This window comes from Varroa jacobsoni, unplaced genomic scaffold (assembly GCF_002532875.2).
Source record: "Varroa jacobsoni isolate VJ856 unplaced genomic scaffold, vjacob_1.0 scaffold_517, whole genome shotgun sequence".
Taxonomy (NCBI): domain Eukaryota; kingdom Metazoa; phylum Arthropoda; class Arachnida; order Mesostigmata; family Varroidae; genus Varroa; species Varroa jacobsoni.
In genome coordinates, this window is record NW_019213419.1 from 252,829 (window position 1) to 275,258 (window position 22,430).

Below are 22,430 nucleotides of genomic sequence, written 5' to 3' on the forward strand. Positions count from 1 at the left end.
CTGTAATGACCCCGCCCTCGTAAACGCGCCACATGAGTAACGAACACTTTCTGGTTGGTGATCGTCGACCAATTGTTGCCACAATGCCAGAAGCTATTAACAAATTTAGTACTACGCATACAATGCGAAGACTAACTTCACTTGCCGCTACTAGTGCTGACTTTGCTGTGTCTTCTCGGAGCCTATTAGCGCCCCTGGGGTTCTGCTGCGTCAGATAAGAGTGCCGCCTGCGACAAGAACGAGGACAGATCAGCGGCTGAACGCACGGTGCTCATGCGTGCAAATCCCCGTAAAGGCTTACTTTCGCCAGTGCGCACCACTAACCCCCTGTGTTCTTTCCTGTTGACAGTTAGTATACTTAGTAGAACCATTTCCCACGTGGCACAGGTCGCCGTGGTCAAAATCTTCGCATGCAACGGTGATGACGGCGCTACTGGTAATACTAATGCCGGTGGCCTCCTATTCCATGCGGGTATTTGTTCAACGCATGGCGGAATGGGACTCTTGAGCCAGCGACAGTGACACCAACAACGAAGGCTGCGCGAAGTCCCCAGGCTGGTTAACCTCATTGGATCGAATCACAAACACTAGCCGTGAAGTCCGCGACAGTTGAGCCGCCACCCAGCCGCATGAGTTACGCCGTCCCAATGGAGCTGTCCCAGGAGGACAGTGGTGCGTTGTTCGCACTTGAACGAATCAGCTGGAGCTAATGCTTCTTTCGGGTCGCCGTTTGTAATCTTTTCCACACTTTTCCTTTCTCTCTCTATCCACAAATCTCTCGTCAGTTCCCTTATAATACTGTTCGCTTAGCGATTCGTACGACTGGTGTGCCACTCACATAATCCCTCTCTGCCATAGTCCCAATATGCATACAGGGACGCGCATACGCTAAAGGTTGCTTGTACAGAGGACACATAAAAGCTAGCTTTCGACCAGGCATTTTTCTTCACCTCTGGTTGTTACGATCAACCCGACAGAAATATCCGGGCGAGCTTGATAAACGGTGCTAAGGTAGTGGCTAGGAAAGACAGCCACAAAGCGCTATGCGTCATAGACGCGAAGACTTTAGTTTACACTACGATGGAGTGCTTCTCTCACTTCACAGATGGCACACTTTAACGTCAATGCAAAACGCTGACGGGTTCCCTTTCGTCAACCTGCTAAAAAGATTATCGTGGTATCACCTATTCTATCAAGTGTACAAAACATCTACGTCAAAAATCTCAAACAGGTAAGAGGAAAGAATAGTTGCTTGTGGCTTCAGCGGCGGTTGAGACACTGAAAAAGAATGCCAGCACGAAACATGACATTCCTTTCTCCATTCTCCTGCTGTTACTCCTATTAGAATTTAATTTTTACACAGTCTTGATCTTGGTAACTATGGATGAACCGAGCTGCTCGAATATTTCAGTTGTTTTATCTATATAATATTTATACATGCAAAGCAAAATTTTTCCCTAACCGATCGTCGACATGGGATGCTCAATGCTTCTATTTATGCGTCTGTGAGAAATTAACTATCCATATACGTTTACAGGAGGCTAGATGCACTCGCTGTGGAAGAGCACTGGGTGGGCTAGCCATCGAATGACTGAGCGAATAAATAGGTGAATCTGGTGAGCAGAAACACGCACATATAATTAGCTTGTTGGGTAAAAACACCTATTTAGATTCGTTTTTTTTTTACTGATTTTTCAAGCCAGAATCTTCTGGTCGGAACAAGCAGTCTAAGGGGGACTGAAAAAAGGCGTCTGCAGTTCTTAACTGCTTAGTTAATCGAATTGCCGTTAACATGTCCTATCGAGGACTAGGCAGGTGATTTCCGGCCACCGCCTTTTTCATCGACTCAGTAATAATCCGCGTGAAGTTCAACCGCTGACAATTTGAACTAATGAATGTTATGACTTGTTTTCTTTACTCGTACAACTAGCATGTTGGAAGAAGGATACAGACGCAAGCGATAAATATTACTCTCTCATCGCACTTAGATAACGTTTCCGTGATGAGCAAGATTGAACGAGTAGTTTTCCTTCAAGTCGACAATAGATAATGGCCCTTTTAGATGTCATGTCACGCATCGAGTAAACATACTTTTCACAGAAATCGGCAGATGTGACTAACAGTCATATCTAGTGTAAAACAGAGATGAAAAGAGAAACGTTCACAGCGCTGGTACGAGAACTAATATTATTATCATCATCATTATCCACCGTCATGAAACGTAAAACGGAACCAGGGAGAAGTTCCGGTTGATAAGTTCAGAACTCAATGATGTTTAGAGGGATGAAAAAAGCCACCGTCAAGACAAAAGGCGAACATACCAGCTACATTGTTATATGCAGACGATGATTAGTGTCTGCTTTTAACGATGATGTAAGTACAGTTGCCTGTTCCAACGTCACCACCCACCTGCGGTCAGGAAATAATGAAAAGTGATCGACAACAATGACGACAATCGTCGTCACTGTTCCAGAACACGCATGAAAAATATACGTGCATATACATATATATATATATATATATATATGTATATATTGCTGACTCTTAACGGTAAACATATCTTAATGAATTTGTTATTCGGTCGGTGCAAGTCATGGCTTATCAGCGGCTTCTAATCGGATGGGTCGAGCGGACTTGCCAAATCGCACTCTGAAAAACTACGGCCGTACACGTGCTGTCCCATAGCTTCGGTTGAATACAAGGCCTCGTATGGATTCTATGCATGGACTCGAGCTTCAATGGGCCCAGATGCCTACTAAACTAAAAATGGTCATACCTGGCATTAATAGACTTTAGCATATACTTTATTATTGTATTACGGAATCGCGGTACGACTCATGTTTATCTTAAACTTCCATTGCGATAAACTTGCTTAACGATTCTGCTAACATATCACGCAGGGATCATACCGATCGTCTCACTTGGGTCGCAACGTACATATTTTATCAGATCTCTATTGGCAATGCTCGTAGTCGACCTTAAGACAAGACCACAAAACAAGTATGGCCATAATGAATTGTTACCTACTTCCCACAGATTACTTGCTATCCGTCAGTAGTTTTCCTTGCCTCTCAGGAAGTACGTCTTCAGTAGAATTTTCCCCTTTAGTTCGTTGTTTTTCCCTTGTCGAAGTGTGCTCACTTCTACAAGTGGCTAGTGCTGTTTATTAAGCGTAAATTTTTTATTGGCGTGAAATATTTAATAAGGTGATACCTTGCACAGGCAAAATGAAAAATTGTAATTCGAAAAAAGTCACGTTCTGCACGGACACTCTAACGGACACACGCGTAAGTTATCTGGGAATTCTATCGTTAGCACAAAGTTGAATTAGTTAGATATAGAAGGACTTTTCTCCCGCTTTTAACCATTCATCTTCTGCTCATTCATCATTCTCAGGCTAGATACGGCTTCCTTCTAAACCGATAGCCGTTTCGGCCCGGTCAATGCCTCTCCACGGCCTGTCGTTGGCCATTTACCACCAGACTGGCAAAAGCCACTACACTGCGAAACCATTACCCTTCCTTTTTGGTTCTCCCTGTACGAGTCTGTCGGATTTTAACAGCAACGATCGCAGCATTATCGATCCCTTGTTGTTACCATTGTTGCTGCTGTTTTTCTTCGCCTTCTTAATGGAGCGGTGACAGTTTGGCAGAAGCCCGTGGAACTCTGACAATGACCGAGCAGGGAGGCGGTGTTGCTATGATCTATCTATGTTGGAAATGATCGAATTCGTCACTTGTCTTCGCCGCTGTAGCTGTATCACTTTTGCTCGCCAAGCACAGTTACGTTGTGTCTGTCTTGCCTCTACGTCTTCTTTTTTTTGATCCTGTTTAGCTTTCTCCGCAAGGCTTTCGCCGATGAGAGACTACTCATCAAGAAGCTAATCGATGATCCGGCAGTAGCAGGAGTGACGGTCACGGAGACGGAGATCACGGAAGGCCGCTACGAAGTCCGCGACGGCAGCGCTCGTTTAACACTCGGCACTGGCTCGGGGATTCTTTGCCGCTTCGAAACGCCATCACCAATTGGTTGTTGTTGACGAGATTTGCGTGTACGAACGCCAGCGCTAATACCGACGAAAACAGCAAATGAAACGCACAATATACCGTGCAGATACACATACGTACCTATATAGTGACATCATGAAAAAATCTGACACCTCACTCAATGGCACGTGGGGAGCTAAATAGGGGGAAATGAAGCAGAACTCCAGAAAGTTAGCTGCAATCACATTTGGGAGAAAGGATGAAGGGGGTCAGGCGCTCAGCGTTTCGATGTGATCGAGGAAGTGTTATGAAATCGCGGCGATGGAACAGAATGGACTTGCAAAAATGTTGCTGAAGACGCGGTCATCGCCTCGGTCACTAACTGGACCCTAGCTTATCGCCGAATAGAGGTTTGTTAAGAGATGGCGGAAATGAATGAATAAACTGACGAATCGCTATAGGATAACCAATTACATGAGAGACATGGAAAAAGAGAGAGAGAGAGAAACGTTTCCTTGCACAAAAATGAAGACTGAACACCTCTATTTTGACGCTAGTTAAAAATTATGACCTGACGCTGTCCGTCTCTTCTCGTCCTTTAATTCTGCCTCAATGCAAAAGAACTTAGGAAGAGCGTCTGCCCTGGACCATGTGCTCTACTGCCGACTCTGCCGCTACCCGTAAACGTGATAACAATATCAATAAGAAGAGTGTAACGGCTGCGGTCTTTATGATCCCCTTCGCCACACACACTTAACTACGAGAAAACTCTACGTATGTGGGGTGACGTATCTGTTGATTATGGTCCCGATCTGTATATGTTCCAATGAACTGGAACAATGCATTCGCGATTATTTCACATTACAGATCAGTATCTAACTGTCGTTAAAGCCAAACAGCGTCAATCGCGTATATATACAAATGCAATTTTACGACTTCTTGCCCTTACTGTCAGGCATCCCTAAGCGTATTAAGTCGGCACAATTTAGAATTATCTTGAACGGCTACAAAAATGTTACGTAAGTAACGGACATCAAAGCTTTACTGTGCCACTATTTTCTTCGATTTCTTCTTGAGAATGGCACGACCGATTAATACAAAGGTTCAAAATTCTGTGCCACAAACAGAAACAGGCGGCTTGACGCACGGCTATCGAACATGGGAACAAAACATAGTAACTTTTATATGCATAAATATTCAGGCCAGGAAGCCTTTGGACTGACTGAGCTTTTTAGGGAGTTTCGGTGTTCCAAATTATGGGATAACTACGGCAAATTGGACCATTGGCTGTCAAAATCCTCCACAGAATATTTGTGTGCGAAGGCCTATATCTGTATTACGAATAGCAGAACTCGACCGATGCACAGGTATTCCCTGTGATTTTCTTGCTTCACTAAATAGACATATTTCTTGCCACGGGCCGGATGTTGAGCCCTGCGTGAATACAGAACTTTTCTTAGAAATATGTTTGCGATTTGGTATTGCCCACCGTGAGCAGATGAGCCTCGTCTACCCATAGGTACTAATAAACCGCTTTCCAACCCTACATCACATCACGGTAAAAGCACAAGGCGGTATTTAAAAAAGTGATAATAATAACAATAATAGCATTTACGCGGCTCAAAGAACGCCGGTTAAAACAGGCCTCTAAGCAATAATTGCCCTTTCAACGATCTGTTCCTATTGTCAAATCCGCATCCATGCCCAATACGGCTTTCATAACTACGATAGCACCTATGATAGTAACGTACCACTTACAATTGTTGCTCAAATAAAACCAATTGAGTCTGGCTATCTTCAACGCAGGAGTAATAACACTAGCTGACGTCTATGTGTAATAAAAAAAAAAACAACACTTCTTCATCGAATTCTAGTACCACTACTGTTACTCTGCGCTCCTCGCTTTAATCTTAGCGTTTCAATCGTACGATGACGTTTATGTTGCCGGTACCATTAAGTATTCTGAAGGTGTGAGCCAATAGATATCTGCTTGTGAATTAGCCTATCCAATAAATATTATCACTACGAGCAGTGAAAAACTATCATATCATTAGAATCCACGTGTTAACAGCTAAAGAACATCAAGGGGGCAATGCAGAGGGAGGGTCCGATAGGCAGGCCAACAGAAAAATCGAACTAACTCACTAAGTGAACGGTGGTGAACGTCTGATTTTTCTGTGTTTATATTGATGCTTTTGGTGGGGTTATTACTGTTAGCCTGCTTTTGGCCTAGTCGTGATGTTCTGCAGGTATGCAGCGATCCGTTCTACGGTCAACACGTGAGGTGGGGGCCGTACTCGGCCTCACTTAACCTGCTGTCACTGAAGATGAGAATTAACAAGGTGTTATAAAAACGTTCGTGCTCAGCACGCCGCCGTCGCCTTTCGCTATTCTTAGTAGTTGCCAATCCTGTATGAGACGCTAACAAACATCTTCACCGTAAACATCTTCTAAGTGAGCGTTGCAGTCAATGGTGTTATCCATTTAATTATACAACAACAACATAGGTACGCACATACGAACGTACACATTGTACATTGAAAAGAAAGAACACAAGTTTCGATTAATCACAGGGGCGCGTCCTCACTTCAAGTCATCTAACACACCTCAGCCTTGCCCCGTCGCTACAATCGCCGTTTTTGTCGTCGGATAAAGTCCGGATCAGCAGCGATACCAATTCACTGTTGAAGAACTCGAAAAGCTAAGGCACATGCAAGATCAGGCGGCTTCATCCGAATAAAACTGAAGCCGAAGTATATACTGCGACGTGTACAGGCATTTCGCTATGGCGAAGTGAGCACCTCACAGCGCACAATTATGAACCGACAATGTCATCCGACACAGCCATCAACGAGGGGAAACACGGAAAGATTACTTTTCGAATCATAAGGTTTACGAGGGATGTGCGTACGCACCGTGCAATACTATAGAACTACTTTTTGAACGCCCCTCGGATAAGGCCGCATGTGCTGTGATCTTCTTGCTGTTTAGCAATCTCATTTTTCAAACCCGCTTAGCCACGTTTGCACAATATAGATGCCACTAAGCTGAATGTTCGATTCGTGAACATCGTGGCCTATAGAAGAAATGATAAATGCCAATTTATCTAACTGCTTAATTAACTGCTTACCCATTCACAGCTCTCTATTTCACTCAACGTGCCAAATATCGTATGCTCGAAACTATAAGGTATTGGCATTTAGTGATGTTCTTAGAAAAACAAGGACAATGAAGACGTATTTAGCGTTAGCGTGCTTCGGAGTCTGACTAGATGCAACTACTCCTGAGGTGATTCGATCCGTACGTGCACTCCTTACCTTACTTTGATCATATTATAAAATCTATAGATAATGCGCCACCATTAACCTCTGCAGCTTAGATAGTATTGCGTAAGTATATGCAAGCAAGAATGTCTGAATGGTACTGGCCAATCGATTAGCGTTCCATTTTAACGACCGAATATTTACTAAATATGTACAAAAGAAAGTGGTATAGTCAAAGGGAGTCCAAACCATAATTTCGGAGCACTGAACGATACTTCATTGCATAAGTGTCCGGCGTTATACTTGCGACGTTACCTCGTGCTATCATCGCAAACTCTGGCTACTGTTTATGCTTAAATTTAGTGTTTTATCTAACAGACACTATGTGAAGAGTTTCTATTTGTACTTTCACGTGCTTCGTATAAGTAAGGCCAGTTTCAATACTTGACCCACCTTCTCGATGTTTGGCTTTCAAGAGTAACAAAGCTGGATACCATAACTGACTAAAACGTTAACCTTCGATGGGGCCTTTAATACCTATTGTTGGCCTGATCTCTACCAAGTATTTTGATAGCCACTTCTAGCTGCAACCGACAGAGGTTAGAAGTGTTACTCTCTTCAAGCTGGATTAAGCCAATGATCAACACTGTCTTGTGCCGAAACAAACCCACTAAAACCAGTCCAGCATTCAATCTCACGGGGCGCGATCTCCATAAAGCGTAACTCTAAAGCGGCCATAACCGCGCAACCGATGCGGGTAGTAAGTACGAACTGATCGAGCCTAGCTCGATCATAATTGTTCGCTCCTTGACACTGTTCTCCGGGGAGTGAAAGATTAAATATAAATAGGGAACACCATCCCAGATGGGACGGTAGCCAGGTGCAGCATAAGCCTATCAGAAGGGCGCAGCTCCATTTTGCGCTATGGGTTTACGCCTTACGTTGATGCCTAAATCTTTGTTCACTGGCTGCTTAGCATTAAGCTGGCGTCTATTTATACGCCTACTGACGATGACAACAGCGCATCAAAGAGCTATCTAGGACCATAGCAACTATTGCAGTAGCGACCTGTGCTGAAAGACGACTCGTAACCTACTGGGCTTTATGGGTATAACGTTGTCCCTAGCAACTGCCTAAATACGATGATTACCACTTGAATCTTGAATTTCACGTAGATTAGATATACATGCACTGTAGAAAAACAAAAGCGTGACATTGAAGTTTGCCACCACATTTAATGTTTGTTTACCATTGATTTTTCGAACGAATCCATTCCTTTTCTACTCAATGTATGTATTACCTTGGCAACGCTGAGCCGATAGCGCTTTGTTTCATTGAACAGATTTCTCAGGTTAGCTACAATCATGGGCTTTCTAACCTGTTTCTCAAGGCTGTCTCCTGGCTGAAGATCACCTGTCATTCACTGTTGATCGACAGTCCGATTAGTTCGTTACTGCGAAAGCGCATTGCTATAGATCTCGCTACATCACTTAGAACGAGAGATTTATCGTCAGATTCGGCATTTGGCGATCAATCTCAATGTTCTCATCCGCAGAAGAGAAAAAGATCATGTCCTCGATTTAGACAGTATTACATTGGAGATATAGTAGTAATATGGGTATATGTCGTTGTAGAAATATATCATGTTACAAAGGTAAACCTTTAGTTTAGGCTACATCCTAGCAAATTTCTATCTTCACTATAAAATGAAAAACGGAAACGGTTATCTCGCCAGAGCACGTGAAGCCCTCCGGTAGAAACGGCCTGGTAGTGTCCTGCGGCTGGTAGTGTCGCATATTGGTATACAAACGATTAGAGTCAGAGATTTCTGCGTATGATGAGAAAAATTAGTGTGTTTCCTTACTTTACAAAGTACGTAACTTTATCGTTAGGCTACCGAGCCACAACGTATTCGATATTGCTATCATTGTTTAGCAGCAGCTATCTTGGCCAAGTTGCACCCAGAGCAGCTTAAATAAATAGTTTTAGCTATTATATTGTAGCAGTCGCTGAAACAAGCCTTGGCCAGATAAAACGTACGACATTTAGCACATCGTGTCAATCGCTTAACGACTAAATGAACGATCGAGCAAGGTACGTACGGTTAAAAAAAGGATACTACCCATCTGTAATACGGATGCAATTAATAGATAAACAAGTTAACGTAGTTTGTATCTATTTCGCCGCAGCACAGCGCATCAAAACAGCGCGTGACAGAACCTCTACTCAAAATACATCGTGTACATACGAGCTGACGTCCAGTTTGATCGCTCTCCACTCCGGGACGTTCTCTGGCGTTCCAGGCGGGATGCTTTTTGACTCATCAGTGGAACATACGATTTCCTGGTCCTGCGCTGATAGATTAACTGTTCGGGAGCAGTTGGCTTTCTTGCTGACAGCAGGACTGTAACAGCTGGCATTACCCATCTCGGAAGAGCATCTCATAATAATAACACATGTGTTCTCTGCGTCTATGCACTTGGCGCTGGAGCCATCTGTTTCAGTAAAATGCTTCGACTTCGTGCAGCCAATCTACTACTCAGTACGGGCCCTTCGTTCGCGTTCGTTCCTCTTTCACTATAGCAATCCCTACTGCTAACGTTGGTCTAAGGCCGCTTTCCACTAATTCGTCTGTTGGCGTTCTCACATTAGCTCTCAATGTGAAAATATAGAGAGGAAAGACAATAGACCTGTGGCTTATAGCGAGATTCCGGCCGGTTGCACACCTCTGTTTTCAGAACGCTTCTGTGATCTATGACTGCGTGAGCATCTAGACTTGGATCGGATGCGATTCCAGCGTTCCTCTATAGAACTACATCGCATGTGGAACTTTTCTTAAGGAAAGGGCATTTCTGTCCTTTTCGGTGGCATGATCTGTAATCATATTTCGTCGATTTCTAGACGGTCAGGAGGTCCTAAGGCAGTTTAACGTGGCTCAAGTTGCTGATAGCAAGTCATCTGCCATTTATCTTCGAGCTAGTTGGAACCAGCCTGACTTAACCGACACACCCCTCTCCTTACCAAAAAGCATGTCCTCTAATGAATGTTTTCGATAGTCTACAAGCTACAGAACCTTTGGCCGAGATAAGGAAACGAAGTAGACTAGCGGAAGCCATCTGGAACTTTTTCAACTAATTATGCGTGTCTAAAACATGCCTAAGTAGTATTCATTCGTGGCATCGTATTTGAATCTATCCATGATGGTATTCCAGAAGCTGCTCATGCATTATACGCCTGAGGCGTCTTACGGTATGAACTTCAATGGGATACCCCTGCGTATAACATTTGCAATACTAAATTTATGCCTGCTTATATGCCTTACTTCCTGTACTCACGAACAACACTGTGCATTATTAATAGATGTATCCCAGCACTAAGTAGGTTGCCATCGAAACAAGATTGGAACGTAAAATCACAAAATCAAACGATCTCGACTAACTCAAATTGTGTTACTCGAACTATGTGACAACCAGTTGAAACACTGTTACATATTAAACAGTATATCTACACATTTACAAATACCTCCTTTCCATTGGCCTTCTGTCGTTATCGCCGCTCTTTCCTTAGAAATTAAGGGGGTTCAGTACGGCGGCAATAACGAGGAGACCAGTTGCCCCTTTGGGCAGTGAACTCCAAAACTTGAAATACGATGTCACTTGTTTCTGTTCCTTTATTCTGGCCCCTCCTTTATCCACTGGTAGAGATTTGGTTACGGTAGCAGCATCATTACGCAGAGGGATCGAGAAAATGCAAAATAAAAAGAGGACGAACGCGGAAGGTTCGATGTTCGAACGCGGACCGATCAGTTCGCTCGCAGCTGACTGGCGATTAAATTAGCGTTGATTTTTCCGCTATTCGTGCGTGTGTGCGTGCGTGCGTGCGTGCATGCGTGCGCGAACAGTCATCCACTTTTTTGGCTTGTTGTTCTAGGCACGCGATGCGTGGGCAGCGTCTGCGTCGAGGACAATTGAAATGGCAGATTATCACTTCAGGAGTGCTCGTCTTATTTTCATTATACGTCACGTTTATGTTGTGCGTAGTACGGCTATACGTCGCTTCATTTCGTACGCCCTGTCCGTAATGTCTTCGCGCCATCTGCGCAATGTATCTAACTGAGTAGCTAGCTCTGTCGTATGCAGACCACAAAGACGCTGTGCCTGTAGATGCGTGCTGACTTCAGTGGACACTTCACACCCACGAAGGCCAGCATAACAGCGAATCGGTGAATCCAATGCAGTCGACCTATGTATACGGGCATCCCTTGCTGGCGGCTGTCGTTGTAATCATTTGGTTTTTCGTGCTACAAAAATAAACTCAGATGTGGCAGTTCTCTCTCGCAGATGCAGTGCATGGGGCTGAAGTGTTTTCGTACTATAAACGGTCAGATAAGGATACAAGGACTAGCTGCTTTAATCGTAGCGGCCTTTACGCGAGAACAACTGTACCATCTATCAGAAACGTAAACACTAAAATGTTGTTTATATTTGATGATAAATAGCCAAAGTCGCATAAATGCCTAGAGTTTTGACGATAAAAAGAAAAGACAGTTAATACGTGAAATACAACTTTGAATATGATGAAATTTTAAGGCAAAGTATTGCAAGGCATTAAAAGTATTTTAAGGCGGCAAGTACTTTGTTAGGCAGGAGTGTGTATCGGTTCAGATTTGTTTACCTATATTGATGGAAGATAGACAAATAACAAGTACCCTGAGGAATAATTACGCGACCGGAATGGATACACAAACATTTGCTATTGTTGATATATAAATTCTTAGAAGTTCAGGTACGCTATACGTTCGGGCGATCTGTCGGAACGGTCGTTCCTTGCGTAGTGATGCGTCAGTACGAAAACAAATGCCGTCAATTGATTAAAAAAATCTATTTGTTGCGCGTATCAACGTGGAAAAATTTATTGGCATCGTTATGCCGTACCTTTAGTTACTTTGTAAATCGATAAGGCATGTTCGAAATTATCACTTACCAACGAGCGTCAACAAAGATTTACAGAGATGGTTGTAAAATTTGAGACTGACGTTTCCTTCTACGACTACCTTATGGAACATATATCGATAAAATTACGAATTTCTAGGGTTTTTTTTCAATAAGTAATCGCGAAGCTGGCATTCTATTTTTCTCAAAATTAATGAGCTTGTTCAAATTATACCTCTGACGAAATATCTATTGGTTACCGTCTATCTTGAAATAGCATCAGACTCTACTTCCACATATCTCTAGTTTTTCTTTCGATGTGTCTTCTACCTAGACCTATGGAATCTTAACCGGTAGCACGATCAGCCAAGATCCATTATCGTTGTTTTAGCTTACGGGATAGCAAACCTATATAACAGTAGCACGACGGTCTATAAGTTCTGTCTTGTCCGCCCGTGATCTATGGGAAACTTACTCATCTTTCAATGTGCCTCTATGTACCCCTGGATTTGTATATAACACATCGCATAGTGCAGCCTGTCGTGCCCAATTCGATCATGGCAGGGCTGCAGTAGCCAAATCACGCTATTTTATCTGCCGTGCAAGTGACCCCCGTACTGATAGTTATCTAAATAGGTTGATATCTTTCTCCTTTCGGCTCGTTGTTGCTTCTATATTGGCTGCCAGCTCCCCAGGGTATCTTTAAGTGAGTTATAGATGATCAGCGGAGCTAATGCTGGAGATTACGGCAGTTGAGACGTCCTACTAGAGGAGACCGCCATCGAAGAGACCGCAATCCTGTGCGGCTTCTGTCAGGAAAAAAAAGCTTGGCAATGGTAAAATGTTATTTGTAGCCGCTGCTATGACGTCTGCAGCGATGGGTGACGTACGTAACATAACGACGCATTCGCAATGCGGATTTTTTATAATCGTTTACCGTAGCTTGTTAATCGATCACTTACCGAAAATTGTACCGTGGCTGCAAGAGCAATGAAAAGATACCACAATTTTGTTATGGCAACGTTCTGGATAGACTTTTAATATTGACCGTAAGGAAACGGCTAAGGCTGAGCTTGGAATTACTTAAGACAACGCACACTTTTTCAGACAGCGATCGATGTAAAATGAACTACCGTTTCGTGTAGTCTACCTTCCACATATCAGAAAAGGTCTAGCTAGATCTAGATGGAAAGAAGTCATTTTAACTTTGGTTTTTTTGAGACTCATTGGACTCTTATCTCATTGTGAGTTATTGAAGACTCAAAGACACATAGTATACTTATATATATAAGTATACTATGTGTCTATTATTATTAACTATATATATATATAGTTAATTCCTTTCAGTAAGTTTGTTGATCTGATTTCTTCACTAAATCGGAATGTGTCGACCTCTAGATGCACTTCTCAACAGTGATAGAGACAGCTATTTAGAATAAACTGCGAGTTCATAGGTCAACCTGAACCTCCTGTGCTTAAGCAGTCGAGACATATGAACAGGTTATCAATATTCGCCCCCGCTATGAATTCGTGATGGTGACAGATTTAACTCAGATGAGACTGATCCGATCTCGGTCGGACCGGGGCAGCGAGAATTCGCGATGGGTGGTAGTAGCAGCTAGAAGAATGTAAGTGACTAGCTTATTGCCTATGTTTGAAATTCGAAAGCGATGACGCTTTACCCAAATACTTCAAATGAAATAATGTGTCCTTTCTTTTCGAAAATCCACATAACAGCGTCACAGTGTCTATGAGAAAAATTGCTTAAGCTGCGTTTTTCGCTTCATCCCTGTATCCCGAAGAAGTATTAAGGTTCCCTATGATAGCTGTTAATAGGCTACTCCGAGACGATGGTTAGCGATAAGAGTAATGGCTTCGGGGGTAGCGGTAGGGGGGAGGGGGGGAGGAGGAGGGGTGGCAGATATGCGGAGGTGTTTGGGTGAATTTGAATAATGAGAAAAACTAAATGATGCCTACTATGAGCTTGTAGCTATCATCTTTTATATCGGTTGTGCGTTACATGGGATTGAGACGAAACTGCAGGTGAAGTTTTGTTGTGATTTTGTTCTTTTTTTAAGATAATATGCAAGGTAAAGAAGCTGATTTTTCGCATTTTTAATGTATCTACATTGTTTTTTGTTCAAGGATATATGAGGCACTTTTGGGGCCAGGGACAGGAGATACATACCTCTACTGAGATATAAAATTAATTAATATTCAATAACAGAGCGACAATTCACTTTATCTCTTTATCACATTAACATGCTAGGTTTGTTGTTAAACTAATAACAATTCGTTATTTTGTCGGGAAGCATCGGATCTTGACACGGTTAAACGTCAAACACTTTCAAACAGAAATCCAAGACGGCGCCATCAGAAAGTGTCATGATCATTGCAACGAAGTGTATTAACAATGCTACGTTTTAACAATTTATTTATACTCTCTCACAGTTGAAAAAACGTGTTTTTTTTTCGTTCCATCAACTAAGTTTGTTAATGATTAATCAGAAATTCCCATAGCTCTTATGTCTTTATGCGTACATGGCTCAGATACTTAAGTTTTGTCGGAGGAGACGATGTTTGCGTCCGCAAAAAAAAGACAACGGTTTATTTTCGCACTATTTGCTTAGCTTGTGGTCATGTTATTTTTCTCGTTATAACAGATTTAGCTTAGGAATACACATAGACATAAGCAAACACATGCTTGATGCGTAGCGAAAAATGCTATTTGATCTGCGCTGTCGGAGCAGACGATAGGTGTAAAAACAGCCAGGCAAACAGGAGAAATCGGAGCTAGTTGGAGTTGAAGTCGGGGTCCGAGATAACCAATCGATAATACCAGCGTCCTTGACATGTGTCCCCAGAAGAATGCCAGCGATCGGTGAAGCCCCTCTACGAAGTCGACAGTGTTACGATTACTTTTACTGTAGCATACGCGTATAATGAGTTCGAGTGAAGGTGCATCGAGTGCCGCTTATAGGAGTTGATCCATCTGATTCTTTTCCGGGAACAACCGAAACATTTCGAGACACATCGATATGTACTCAGCGCTAAGATGAACGTAAACCTTTATAATGGTATCGCTATTTACGTTGTTGTCACGCAAACATAGTGTTTATGGAGAATCGTAATTGAGACAAGCTTTGTCTAGGCATACACGTATAGTAGTTGCATCGCGTTACATTGTGTCCTCCGGTGTTTTCCAAGAGAAAGAAAATGTTCGTCTATCTTCCTCACTCGAAATATATATTTGATAGGGCCTTTTGTTGTTCGGACGCCTACGTGTTTGCACCACTTTTATTGATTCTAGCTTGTACTAGGGGAAGGATTGCGGTTCTTTGTAATACGAGCAACGCCTTAGAGAATGGAATTATCGCGAAAAGCGACGTTATCATTTCTATAGCACTAGATTTGTCTACTCCTCGTGTGGTATGAGCCTGGAATGTACGATATATCATCGCTACATGTTTTTTTGAACAGAAGTTGCTATATCTTCTATATATATTCTATGTCCAGCTAGCAATTGTAGGTAAACAGCTTCTGCGTTCACCATTAATTCCTAGTTACCGTTTTATTGATAGCGCTCGGCAAGAGCTCTATACATTTCGAAGTCATAATGTTATGTCGTTTATATAATGTGCATACATTAAGCGTTGCGTTTGTGCGCTGGCGACGCTACTTGCAGTGGTATAGGTGCTCGGTATATTTCGTCGGTTTGCGTTTGTTATCAGCAAAGAAAAACACCTTACTGTAGACTGCCTGATAGTCTGTGTTTTTATTTAATCATATTTTACCAGATCTTTGATAGTTCGAAGACGTTGCCGCAATTCAGGCACATGTGCTCGGACGAACCGGCCCGTAGACCAGCGATAGACACCAAAAATGACAGAGCAGATCGAAATGTTACCTCACTCGTTGCTAATGTCGAGATGTTGACCGCTAATTCAAAGAAAACGGCCGCGCGTTAAAAAAAATACAACGTTTTCTGTTGTCGTCCCGCCACAGCGTCGCCGCGATCAGCGCGCGAGCTGAAACCACTATGCCGATCAGCAGTCCGAACGACGATATAATACCCAGTTCCCAAAGGCATGGCGACCCTTCTTAGCAAAAGCACCTTATTGCTGCACATGGCGTCGGAGCCGCCAGCGAAATTGACGTCGAGTGGGCAAAAGAGGGCACAACCCAGCTCACACTCTTAGATTCTGTCTAAGAAGAATGCCGACCTGGCTATATAGGTAACACTGTGCAAACCCGGTAATTATAACATTGACTTGACCTATAGTTGTTGTTATTGTTGTTACCATTAATCGTTCAGCTGTTGTCGAGACGCTTGGTGCTGTTCTGATCCGGCACGAACACTGCACACCGCACGACGAAACGTTTCCGATAGCTTCGTGCAGCGCTCTAGGCAGTATAGCGTCGCCGTCGTAAACTGCTCGCTGTCGACGTGACAAACCTAACGCTCAAAATCGTACCCGCTGTCAACTGGTTCACCGTATCACACTTCTATACTTTTCTTTCGTATTTCTATTTTCGCTCATGTTATTATTATTTTCACTATTGTTGCCGTTGTTGTTGTTATAACGATACTATACTTACGGCATCTCTGGGGGGGGGAGGGGGAAGGGGGGGGGATTTGGCTGAAGGAGAGATGGCTAGTCAAAGGACAAGAGCAGTGTCGCAAGTGCTTCTGACACTTGGACGTACCAGCGAACAGATACAAAAGCTGGCCTTTGTAAACAGCCGCGAACACATCCCGCTGAAGACGTTGAACGGCCTGCTGTCTCATCGCCAGTGAGTGGCTGGCCGATGCTTGTCCGTTGTTCCCGTGCGGTCAAGTTATGTGATACACAGTAATGATCAAAGAGAAGAGAAAGGGACTGGCGAGAGGTGGCCACAAGGCGGGTGAAGACGCGGAGCCGCCTCGTATTATAATAGTAAATAGCAGGCTAACGTATCGCGGATCGAATGCAGCCGCAGATGATGGACCTGCCGGACCATCAGATCATATAAAGTCTTCGCTTGTTCTCGTCTGTTGTTGCTTATCACGACGACGATGGTGACATCGAGCTCATGGCTCACGGTCGACGCTCCGAATCGAGGGAATTCACTCGTCGCCGAATTCGTTGGTGATCACATCAACGTCAGAGACGGGTATTCTGAATCGAATAAGGGAACCATCAACCGAGAACGGCAGTCACAGTCAGCTGATTTGCGGTGTTGTCAATCCAAATCGCTCCTTCATATTCAACTTTCATTTAAGGCTGACAGAATTACAGCATCAATAACGACGTATTGTTCTTCCGATAGCTAGTCAGTTCTCCATTGCTTTTTAGAGACGCGCCGATTATTCATACATTGCTCCAAAAAAGAGCATAATTTTCCAAGGAAATCTGACAAGGTGCTGAAACGTACGACCAGCTCGAGTGAAGCACAAACAGTCGTTGATGTAAATGTATGTAGCCTATTGGATATGTGAATATGATAGGGGAATCGGCATCTCAAGCTGGAAAAAATGATGAAGAAAGGTTGATGGTCGGTTATATGTTACACTTGAATGTATTATAAGCTATATAATGTTTTTAATGAAGCCAGAGGTGAAACGAACCTAAGTTGCACGTGTATGCTACATCTAATTCCTAAAATACAGTTTACTCATCGATCGTTTATATGAGTTTTATAGCTGTATTTTCCATCTCGACTGTTCAGTGTATACATTGTTATGAAAGGCGTATTTCATTTGTGAAAGTGTGCATGATGTACATGCACTCAGCGTCTGCTATAACTCCAGTTTCGCCGATATTGCCACACGAGTTCATGGTCGTTTGTCAATTTGAAGAATGTGATTAGGTTGTGACCTAGCGGGTCGTCCAAGTAACGCTCATTTTATTCTGTTTCTACCTTCTCGACGTCCGATTGAGTGTACAAGACCAGAACGATTTTGCTAGGCACTATCCAGTGGTTGTATGGAAAGCACAGAGGCCGCTCCGAGCACAGGGTCAAATCGGCCTTGTTGTGAATTAGGTGGATGTCATTTACATGGTGAGGAGTTTACGGAAACCGACTGTTTCCGTCATAGCTAATTGTCTGTCATGAACTACAATTTCGGCAAAGCTTTTTATCCTAGAAATAATTTCCTGCTGATGCTTCTCGACTCCCTCTTTGATCAACGAGTCTCGTCAGGCCAAATTTACTATACAGGATGCGATACAGCCATCCAGCCAACACTAATATGGAGAGAAGTAGCGTATAACCAGCAGGTATCGTTTGTGCGATCGACCTAACTCGTCATCTATCTCGCCGGACCAGGCAAGAACCTGGTTACCTACTTTGACGAAATAACCGCATAGCGCTAAAGCTGCCAGTCAGCAGCCTTTACGCCAGAGGCTTCCGGCTAGTGTGGACAGAGTAGGGCAGGCCTTTTGACGACACAGACGGTCGCGTTCTCGGCTAAATCCTCTTTCGACCATCCCTTCGTTGTTTCCGATGTTGTCGAAAGCTTCCAATGGAGTCGAGCAAATCAAATAGACTTCGCTAAACCTATTACTGTGGCATACAGTCTAGACACAAGTGAGTGCACATATCAGGCAGAACACAGGGTTAGCATATGAAAAGCGATGGCGCACAAAAACGAAGAAGATGAAAGGGGCATTAAAATAAAGAAGTGCGTAATGAAATAATACATGGGCGGCAAGAAAATATCATGCATAGTTTAGGCTTCCGTTAAGGAAATATGGTGTAGATATATGAAAACGGGTTGAACATGGCTGAGCATCACTTTGTGTTGAAGCGTTTTTTGTTTCACAGCCTTTATCTTCTAAAACATAGCCAGTTTAACAAGTAATTGCATTGACTGTACCCGCCTTGGCTGACAGTGGAACAAAAAAGAACATGCAAGATATAGGCCGGGTTCCTGTTCAAGCTAGTATCTATTGAAAGTGCACCTAACGACTTCGACATGCTTCTTTCGTGCGTCTTCTAACTCGATATCAATTTTTTGCATGAATTAATATTATATTTATACTTACGATCATGTAACGAAGTGTAGAGTGTCCTGGTACATGTTTTATACTAGGATACTGAGTGATAGTTTTTGTTGTTTTGAACAAACCTGCTGTAATTTTGGTCCCGTCATTTCTCCTCGGCGCAGAACGCTGTCTGTTGATGTCCTATTTTCTGTGGCCCAGTAGATTACAAGTAACACGGGATTGCTTAGTTGAACAGCCTCAATGTCGGTTAGTTCAAACGTCTTTTCAAACAATCTGTTCCTCTATACAGCCTATCTGGCTATTTATCAACCTCATAGGCACCTTAGTGGATCAATGCCCCTTGTTCTAACGGTCTTATAGGCAATCTTTCTATTATCTGCGACTGTGCCACTAATTCGATAAACCACAGCGTATACCGTGTATGTGAATCCCAACAATACAACTCTGGATGAGAAGACCTCCGCACAGTTCAATCTGAGCAGTTTTGACGCCGCACTCGCGCCATCGAGCAGCCCGTTTCTATCTATTTGTTCCCACATTGGCGAGAGGCCACCCGCATAGCAGACCAGTGTATTTAGGACCATATTACGGGTCGCCTACATCGAAAAGGTAGTACACACCCCATTTAGAACTCGAAAAAGTTGTCGTTTCATTGGATACCATTGTATCCATAGAGAACAGAGAATATCAAGGTTCTCCAGGGGTCTCGTGGCAGTTTATAGGAGAATCACGCGAGTGTACTCGTAGAAACGAGCCTTTCCTAGAATTCCACGACTATTTATGCAGACGAATTACTGTTACCGAATTTCCCTCAATCCCTAGCTCTTTGCCGCTCTAGCAGGCCAATACGTAAACATAGAGATGTTACGTAAGGTATGATGTTCTTCCTAACACAATATTTGTGTCACTTTTATGTTTGTATTTTAAACTGCCAGTTTCCTGTCTCTAAATCTGGCGTACATCATAGTTTCTCCGAATCTAGGTACTATACATTTAACGAGGCTCATCGGTTCACACACGATAATATCAACTTTTTTACTTATTCCGCTGGAACACTTCTCTTCGAACGTACAGAATTCATTTCGTAGATAAGATGTAATAGATTTTTTATTATAATAGAATATTCGATTTTAGCAAATAGCGCACACTAACTAGACTCAGCTGATTACTATGATCTTCATCTGCAATAGATAATCTTGGCTATCGAGCTTCACGCGTTTAGCATTCACTGCTATTTTCAGGTACGGTGCGCAACACTGAAGACGTTATTAACGTCAGAGCGAGATTGAAGCAGTAACAAAGGTAACGATAACGGAACTTCCATTCTCTCGACACTTGAACAGCATCTTTTTGTAGCAATATTATTGTTGACGCTTAGCAATAATGGTGACGCGTCACGACTTTTTGCTACTTCTAGATTCGTAGACGAATCACTGGACGCTGACCAAATACGCGTATGACGTATGGCAGAGCAGAGCGTCCGCTGTCCAACCCGGTACCTATTGTTGAGGCTCTTCACGCCAGTCAAAGGCCATGTCGCTCTTCTCGGAATGGTCGCCAGCGGCAGATCAATGAAGAATCGCATATTGAAATGACGGTGTCACTGTAACAGATTCCTATGATCGATAGATATATGAATAACTTGCGAAATATTATATACAATATTGTGCATACGAGCAGCCAACTATCGAACTATAATACAACTTCACCCGTTGAGTCGCATGTTGCTCCCAACTTCGAGGCTTCACAAACTGCGCATCGGCCGATTACGGCGATATGATGATAATGACACACGGTATTGCCAGTGAACAAATCTTAGTACGAACAAAGGAGGTAAATCTATGAAATGTTCCATGTTCAGATACAAAAACAACTCGAAACGGTTTTGTTGCTGATTCTTTTTATTCTAAACGTTTAATAGAAGCTTATGAGAGGTGGTCGACATGCGATTATCGATATCTAGAGAAAACGACCCACAGATTGACATACAACGTTTGTGTTACCGTGTCCTGGCAACCGTTGAACTGCATTGTGAGAATTCAATATTTATAACGTAACCAGCGATGTACCCTACATACTTTATAATTGTCTTATTACCCAACACTGTGTTTCTACTTGTCAAAAGTGGAAAATAGCCAACTTTATAAACCGCGTAGACAGTCTCTTGAAAAACGTACAGGCGGATCAAAACTAGGGCTTCTTGAGGTGACAATGCTATAATGAATGATACGATCCAAGGGATACGGCCCACGAGGTGGACAGTAGGTCTGGTTTGGCCGTACGCTATCATATAAGCGATTTGTAATCTAGAAAATTTTGTGACCCCTTCAACTTGTAACTATGATAGACCAGGCATCCGAATTTCGTTTTTCCGATTTAAAGAAAGTTAAAACTGTCCACTCTTCAAGCTACTCCATTTGTTCTTTACCATTTCATTATCTTTCGTATACAAAAATACAAACAATTTTCTCAAAACGTGGCCAAAGGGTAGGCCGATGATAGTACCTGCTGCGTATAATTTCTTTCGAATATTCGTCACGGAAAAAATGAAAACAACCGAAGTCAAAATTGAAATTTATAGCTTCTCGAGCCGAGATGAACCTTTCAGTTTTACTTCACCTTTTATAAAGTAAAATTTTTTAGAACCTACCATAAAAGTTTTCTCTATAATGAAACCACAAACACACCAGCGTCTAGTTTATAGATCATCTTCCCTATAAACATCAGACAATATCAGATGATCGGTCAATCAAGTAAGTAAACTGTTACAACAAAAATAGCTAGTAAATATCCATCTTGCAGGTCGAATGCTTCGTATTAGGACAAGGACCATCTTAACCTTGTCGGGACACTGTAAATAGCGGACCACTTATCAGGACAGTAGTAGTTCCCTATCTATTTCATAACTTCGCCGAGGAATGACAACGGGTGCTGCTTGTTGAACACGTCTCTTTCAAAATGCCACTCGCAGGCCACTGTGGAGTGAGACTTAAGCCTACTGCATTGGCATATTCCTGCGGAGTAGCTTGCGGATGTGGTAAATATTACCTGCGACGCAGGCTATCGTTCCTTCGTCGTATCCGATACAGCACTAAAGACGTTCACATAATTATTTCATTCGTTCCCCCCAACGTAAGGCCACTTCTCTGTGACGACTGACTTCTGTCCAACAACCTGATTAGATGTTAATCATGTCGATAAATTTATCTCGAAGCGTTACGTCATCGGAAAAACAAAGACTAACGGAAACAAGGACAAGCT

At 42.9% G+C, this 22,430-nt stretch overlaps 2 long non-coding RNA genes across 2 annotated transcripts in view; one reads left to right on the plus strand and one right to left on the minus strand.

Moving 5' to 3' along the window:
- Window positions 1–11,058, minus strand: part of LOC111261083 (uncharacterized) — an 18,174-nt gene extending 7,116 nt beyond the window's left edge. The window contains exon 1 of the long non-coding RNA XR_002680776.2: window positions 10,772–11,058. This is a non-coding gene — a long non-coding RNA (uncharacterized LOC111261083). The remainder of the gene's footprint in view (window positions 1–10,771) is intronic.
- Window positions 11,059–11,297: 239 nt separating this feature from the next.
- Window positions 11,298–21,845, plus strand: LOC111261084 (uncharacterized). The gene is made up of 3 exons (XR_002680777.2): window positions 11,298–11,708; window positions 20,411–20,471; window positions 20,587–21,845. It is a non-coding gene; the product is annotated as an uncharacterized LOC111261084 (long non-coding RNA).
- Window positions 21,846–22,430: the final 585 nt, after the last annotated feature.